The sequence below is a fragment of the Triticum dicoccoides genome, chromosome 7A (assembly GCF_002162155.2).
Source record: "Triticum dicoccoides isolate Atlit2015 ecotype Zavitan chromosome 7A, WEW_v2.0, whole genome shotgun sequence".
Taxonomy (NCBI): domain Eukaryota; kingdom Viridiplantae; phylum Streptophyta; class Magnoliopsida; order Poales; family Poaceae; genus Triticum; species Triticum dicoccoides.
The window spans coordinates 379,824,774-379,831,893 of record NC_041392.1 but is presented as its reverse complement, the minus strand read 5'-3'; positions in this window follow the sequence as shown (position 1 = coordinate 379,831,893).

Genomic DNA, 7,120 nt, shown 5'->3' with positions numbered 1-7,120 from the left:
GGAGGGGGAAAGGAAGGGGGAGAGGGAGAAGGAAAGGGGGGCGCCGCCCCCCCTCTCCTAGTCCAATTCGGACCAGAGGGGGAGGGGCCGCGCGGCCCACCCTGGCCGCCCCTCTCTCTCTCCACTAGGGCCCACAAGGCCCATTACTTCTCCCGGGGGGGGGGGGTTCCGGTAACCCTCTGGCACTCCGGTTTTCTTCGAAATCACCCGGAACACTTCCGGTGTCCGAATATAGCCGTCCAATATATCAATCTTTATGTATCGACTATCTCGAGACTCCTCGTCATGTCCGTGATCACATCCGGGAGTCCGAACAAACTTCGGTACATCAAAATATATAAACTCATAATCAAACTGTCATCGTAACATTAAGCGTGCGGACCCTGCGGGTTCAAGAACAATGTAGACATGACTGAGACATGTCTCCGGTCAATAACCAATAGCGGAACCTGGATGCTCATATTGGCTCCCACATATTCTTCGAAGATCTTTATCGGTCAGACCGCATAACAACATACTTTGTTCCCTTTGTCATCGGTATGTTACTTGCCCGAGATTCGATCGTCGGTATCTCAATACCTAGTTCAATTTCGTTACCGGCAAGTCTCTTTACTCGTTTCGTAATACATCATCTCGCAACTAACTCATTAGTTGCAATGCTTGCAAGGCTTATGTGATGTGCATTACCGAGAGGGCCCAGAGATACCTCTCCGACAATTGGAGTGACAAATCCTGATCTTGAAATACGCCAACCCAACATGTACCTTTGGAGACATCTGTAGAGCTCATTTATAATCACCCAGTTATGTTGTGATGTTTGGTAGCACACAAAGTGTTCCTCCGGCAAACGGGAGTTGCATAATCTCATAGTCATAGGAACATGTATAAGTCATGAAGAAAGCAATAGCAACATACTAAACGATCGGGTGCTAAGCTAATGGAATGGGTCATGTCAATGACATTATTCTCCTAATGATCTGATCCCTTTAATCAAATGACAACACATGTCTATGGTTAGGAAACATAACCATCTTTGATTAATGAGCTAGTCAAGTAGAGGCATACTAGTGACACTCTGTTTGTCTATGTATTCACACATGTATTATGTTTCCGGTTAATACAATTCTAGCATGAATAATAAACATTTATCATGAAATAAGGAAATAAATAATAACTTTATTATTGCCTGTAGGGCATATTTCCTTCAGTCTCCCACTTGCACTAGAGTCAATAATCTAGTTCACATTGCCATGTGATTTAACATCAATGGTTCACATCACCATGTGATTAACACCCATAGTTCACATCGACATGTGACCAACACCCAAAGGGTTTACTAGAGTCAATAATCTAGTTCACATCGCTATGTGATTAACACCCAAAGAGTACTGAGGTGTGATCATGTTTTGCTTGTGAGAGAAGTTTAGTCAACGGGCCTGCCACATTCAGATCTGTAAGTATTTTGCAAATTTCTATGTCAACAATGCTCTGCATGGAGCTACTCTAGCTAATTGCTCCCACTTTCAATATGTATCCAGATTGAGACTTAGAGTCATCTGGATCAGTGTCAAAACTTGTATCGACGTAACCCTTTACGACGAACCTTTTTGTCACCTCCATAATCGAGAAACATATCCTTATTCCACTAAGGATAATTTTGACTAATGTCCAGTGATCAACTCCTAGATCACTATTGTACTCCCTTGCCAAACTCAGGGCAGGGTATACAATAGGTCTGGTACATAGCATGGCATACTTTATAGAACCTATGGCTGAGGCATAGGGAATGACTTTCATTCTCTCTCTATCTTCTGCCGTGGTCGGGTTTTGAGTCTTACTCAACTTCTCACCTTGTAACACAGGCAAGAACTCTTTCTTTGACTGTTCCATTTTGAACTTACTTCAAAATCTTGTCAAGGTATGTACTCATTGAAAAAACTTATCAAGCGTCTTGATCTATCTCTATAGATCTTGATGCTCAATATGTAAGCAGCTTCACCGAGGTCTTTCTTTGAAAAAACTCCTTTCAAACACTCCTTTGTGCTTTGCAGAATAATTCTACATTATTTCCGATCAATAATATGCCATACATATACTTATCAGAAATGCTGTAGTGCTCCCACTCACTTTCTTGTTAATACAGGCTTCACCGCAAGTCTGTATAAAACTATATGCTTTGATCAACTCATCAAAGCGTATATTCCAACTCCGAGATGCTTGCACCAGTCCATAGATGAATCGCTGGAGCTTGCACATTTTGGTAACACCTTTAGGATTGACAAAACCTTCTGGTTGCATCATATACAACTCTTCTTTAAGAAATCCATTAAGGATTGCAGTTTTGTTATCCATTTGCCAGATTTCATAAAATGCGGCAATTGCTAACATGATTCGGACAGACTTTAAGCATCGATACAAGTGAGAAAATCTCATTGTAGTCAACACCTTGAACTTTGTCAAAAACCCTTTTCGACAAGTCTAGCTTTGTAGATAGTAACACTACTATCAGCGTCCGTCTTCCTCTTGAAGATCCATTTATTTGTTATGGCTTGCTGATCATCGGGCAAGTCAACCAAAGTCCATACATTGTTCTCATACATGGATCCCATCTCAGATTTTATGGCCTCAAGCCATTTCGCGGAATCTGGGCTCATCATTGCTTCCTCATAGTTCATAGGCTCGTCATGGTCAAGTAACATGACCTCCAGAATAGGATTACCGTACCACTCTGGTGCAGATCTCACTCTGGTTTACCTACAAGGTTCAGTAGTAACTTGATCTGAAGTTTACATGATCATCATCATTAGCTTCCTCACTAATTGGTGTAGTAGTCACAGGAACAGATTTCTGTGATGAACTACTTTCCAATAAGGGAGCAGGTAAAGTTACCTCATCAAGTTCTACTTTCCTCCCACTCACTTCTTTTGAGAGAAACTCCTTCTCTAGAAAGGATCCATTCTCAGCAACGAATATCTTGCCTTCGGATCTGTGACAGAAGGTGTACCCAACATTCTCCTTTGGGTATCCTATGAAGACATATTTCTCCGATCTGGGTTTGAGCTCATCAGGATGAAACTTTTTCATATAAGCATCACAACCCCAAACTTTAAGAAACGACAACTTTGGTTTCTTGCCAAACCACAGTTCAGATTGTGTCATCTCAACGGACTTAGATGGTGCCCCTTTTTAACGTGAATGCAGCTGTCTTTAATGCATAACCCCAAAAACAATAGTGGTACATCGGTAAGAAACATCATAGATTGCACTATATCCAATAAAGTACGGTTATGACGTTCTGACACACCATTATGCTGTGGTGTTCCAGGTGGCGTGAGTAGTGAAACTATTTCACATTGTTTTAACTGAAGACCAAACTCGTAACTCAAATACTCTTCTCCATGATCAGATCGTAGAAACTTTATTTTCTTGTTACAATGATTTTCCACTTCACTCTGAAATTATATGAACTTTTCAAATGTTTCAGACTTCTTATTTCATTAAGTCGATATACCCATATCTGCTCAAATCATCTGCGAAGGTCAGAAAATAATGATACCTGCTGCAAGCCTTAATATTCATCGGACCACATACATTAGTATGTATGATTTCCAACAAATCTGTTGCTTTCTCCATTGTTCTGGAGAACGGCGTTTTAGTCATCTTGCCCAAGAGACATGGTTCGCAGGCATCAAGTGATTCATAATCAAGTGATTCCAAAATCCCATCAGCAAGGAGTTTTTTCATGCGCTTTACACCAATATGACTTAAAACGGCAGTGCCACAAATAAGTTGCACTATCATTATTAACTTTGCATCTTTTGGCTTCGATATTATGAATATGTGTATCACTACGATCGAGATCCAACAAACCATTTTCGTTGGTGTGTATGACCATAGAAGGTTTTATTCATGTAAACAGAACAACAATTGTTCTCTAACTTAAATGAATAACCGTATTGCAATAAACATGATCAAATCATATACATGCTCAACGCAAACACCAAATAACACTTATTTAGTTTCAACACTAATCCCGAAAGTATAGGGAGTGTGCGATGATGATCATATCAATCTTGGAACCACTTCCAACACACATCATCACTTCACCCTTAACTAGTCTCTGTTTATTCTGCAACTCCCGTTTCGAGTTACTAATCAGCAACTGAACTAGTATCAAATACTGAGGGGTCGCTATAAACACTAGTAAAGTACACATCAATAACATGTATATCAAATATACTTATGTTCACTTTGCCATCCTTCTTATCCGCCAATCACTTGGGGTAGTTCCGCTTCCAGTGACCAGTCCCTTTGCAGTAGACGCACTTAGTCTTAGGCTTAGGACCAAACTTGGGATTCTTCACTTGAGCAGCAACTTGCTTGCTGTTCTTCTTGAAGTTCCCTTTTTTCCCTTTGCCCTTTTCTTGAAACTAGTGGTCTTGTCTACCATCAACACTTGATGTTTTTCTCGATTTCTACCTTCATCAATTTCAGCATTACGAAGATCTTGGGAATTGTTTCCGTTATCCCTTGCATATTATAGTTCATCACGAAGTTCTACTAACTTGGTGATGGTGACTAGAGAATTCTGTCAATCACTATCTTATCTGGAATATTAACTCCCACTTGATTCAAGTGATTGTAGTACCCAGACAATCTGAGCACATGCTCATTGCTTGAGCGATTCTCCTCCATCTTTTAGCTATAGAACTTGTTAGAGACTTCATATCTCTCAACTCGGGTATTTTCTTGAAATATTAACTTCAACTCCTGGAACATCTCATATGGTCCATGACGTTCAAAACGTCTTTGAAGTCCCGATTCTAAGCCGTTAAGTATGGTGCACTAAACTATCAAGTAGTCATCATATTGAGCTAGCCAAACGTTCATAACGTCTGCATCTGCTCCTGCAATAGGTCTATCACCTAGTGGTGCATCAAGGACATAATTCTTCTGTGCAGCAATGAGGATAAACCTCAGATCACGGATCCAATCCGCATCATTGCTACTAACATCTTTCAACACAATTTTCTCTAGGAACATATCAAAATAAACATATGAAAGCAACAACGCGAGCTATTGATCTACAACATAATTTGCAAAATACTACCAGGACTAAGTTCATAATAAATTTAAGTTCAATTAATCATATTACTTAAGAACTCCCACTTAGATAGACATCCCTCTAATCATCTAAGTGATCACGTAATCCAAATCAATTAAACCATGTCCGATCATCATGTGAGATGGAGTAGTTTTCAATGGTGAACATCACTATGTTGATCATATCTACTATATGATTCACGCTCGACCTTTCGGTCTCCAGTGTTCCGAGGCCATATCTGTATATGCTAGGCTCGTCAAGTTTAACCTGAGTATTCCGCGTGTGCAACTGTTTTGCACCCGTTGTATTTGAACGTAGAGCCTATCACACCCGATCATCACGTGGTGTCTCAGCACGAAGAACTTTCGCAACGGTGCATACTCAGGGAGAACACTTATACCTTGAAATTTAGTAAGGTGATCAAGGTAATATGGATATGGCATATACTTGATCACTTAGCTAGGATCCATCCAGTTGAAAGTAATCTGCGATTTCTTTCATAAATGATATAATAACTCATCAACATTATCATCATCATATTAATATAAAAACTCTTGCATCATATCATCACCAACAACGGTATATACTAGCTAGCTAAAAATCATCATAGTCGTCATTACCACTATTTAATCATCATAGTCATTACCGCTATCTAATCACCACCAACACTAGCTTAAAGAAGAAACATTCACTTGTACCAGAAGCAAAGATATCATCGAGTTCAACATGGTCATGATATTATAAGCATTCATAACACCACAAAAGCAAATCACTCTTTGAGATTAAGTTCAGGTCAAAGAACACGGACATGAGAGGACAAGTACTAAGAGCATGAACTAGCTAATCACTCATGCTGCTCTCACTTAGGTAAAATAGCATAGAACATGTATAGCTCTCCTGATTCATCATATTGGAGCATGCAGATGAACATGTCTCCTAATCGTGGGCTGCGCTTCTGATTGCTTCCCCCTAGTACTTCTCTGCGATCGTTAACAATTTTGCTCCAATCTTTCACTATTAAGCATTCCTTGCTTTTAGAAATCCTGAATGCACTCATGTGTAATGTAGATGTCTTGGTTGTAAGCTAACCATTGACATGCGACTTTTAGTCTCAATCCACTGAGGCACAACTGTCATCGGGAGTCCCTGTTAAAGAACATCGTATAGTAATATACTTAGCAATGAAAGTTTAACTTGAAAAATAATGTATGCAAAAGATGCACTAAGGACAAATAGTAAAAATCATACCATCTTTCCAAAATAGATGTGACCGTAGTTCAATACGATCACTATTGGTCACATGTTTTGATTACTAAGATTTTCAAATTCAGGAAAATAATTTCTCTTGACAGCATCAAGATCCTCAAGCCATGAAACATAATGACTTGTCTCCTCGCAGTTTAGTTCAGCCCCGGGACAATGGACGGTCCTGTCTACCAAAAGCGTCGGACATGTTTGCTTGAATGGAAATAAGTTGTCAATAGAAATTAGTTGTCAACTATTTTTAAATAAACAATATGGAAGACATAAATGTGGTTGAGAAACTCACATAATGGTAGAACTGGAGGCGCCTGCACATCGACCCAGATGTCTTCATGTAGCGACCAGACCTCAAACAGTCTGATCTCTGTGCATCAGTGTCATTCCTGGATCGGTAATGCTGACACGCACAGTACTTGAGGATTCATAACAGAGTATCAATCACACACTTATTACATCGAATGTCTCAAAACAGAACAAAACAATAAATATGGCTTAAGGCCATCTAAATCGATTACAGCGGAAGGCTTGGAAGATAAAGTGAGTCCATCAACTCCAACGGCATCACTGAGTGAAAGACAATGACCTATGGCTCCTTACTCATTGTCTGAAAAGTCTGCAACATAAACGTTGCAGCCCGAAATGGGTCAGCACATGGAATATGCTAGCAAGGTAACCCAAGAGAATAATGAACAAAATAAATGCTATCACTACATGCATATTTGGCTGGTGGAGGTTGTATGGTTAATATGTTTT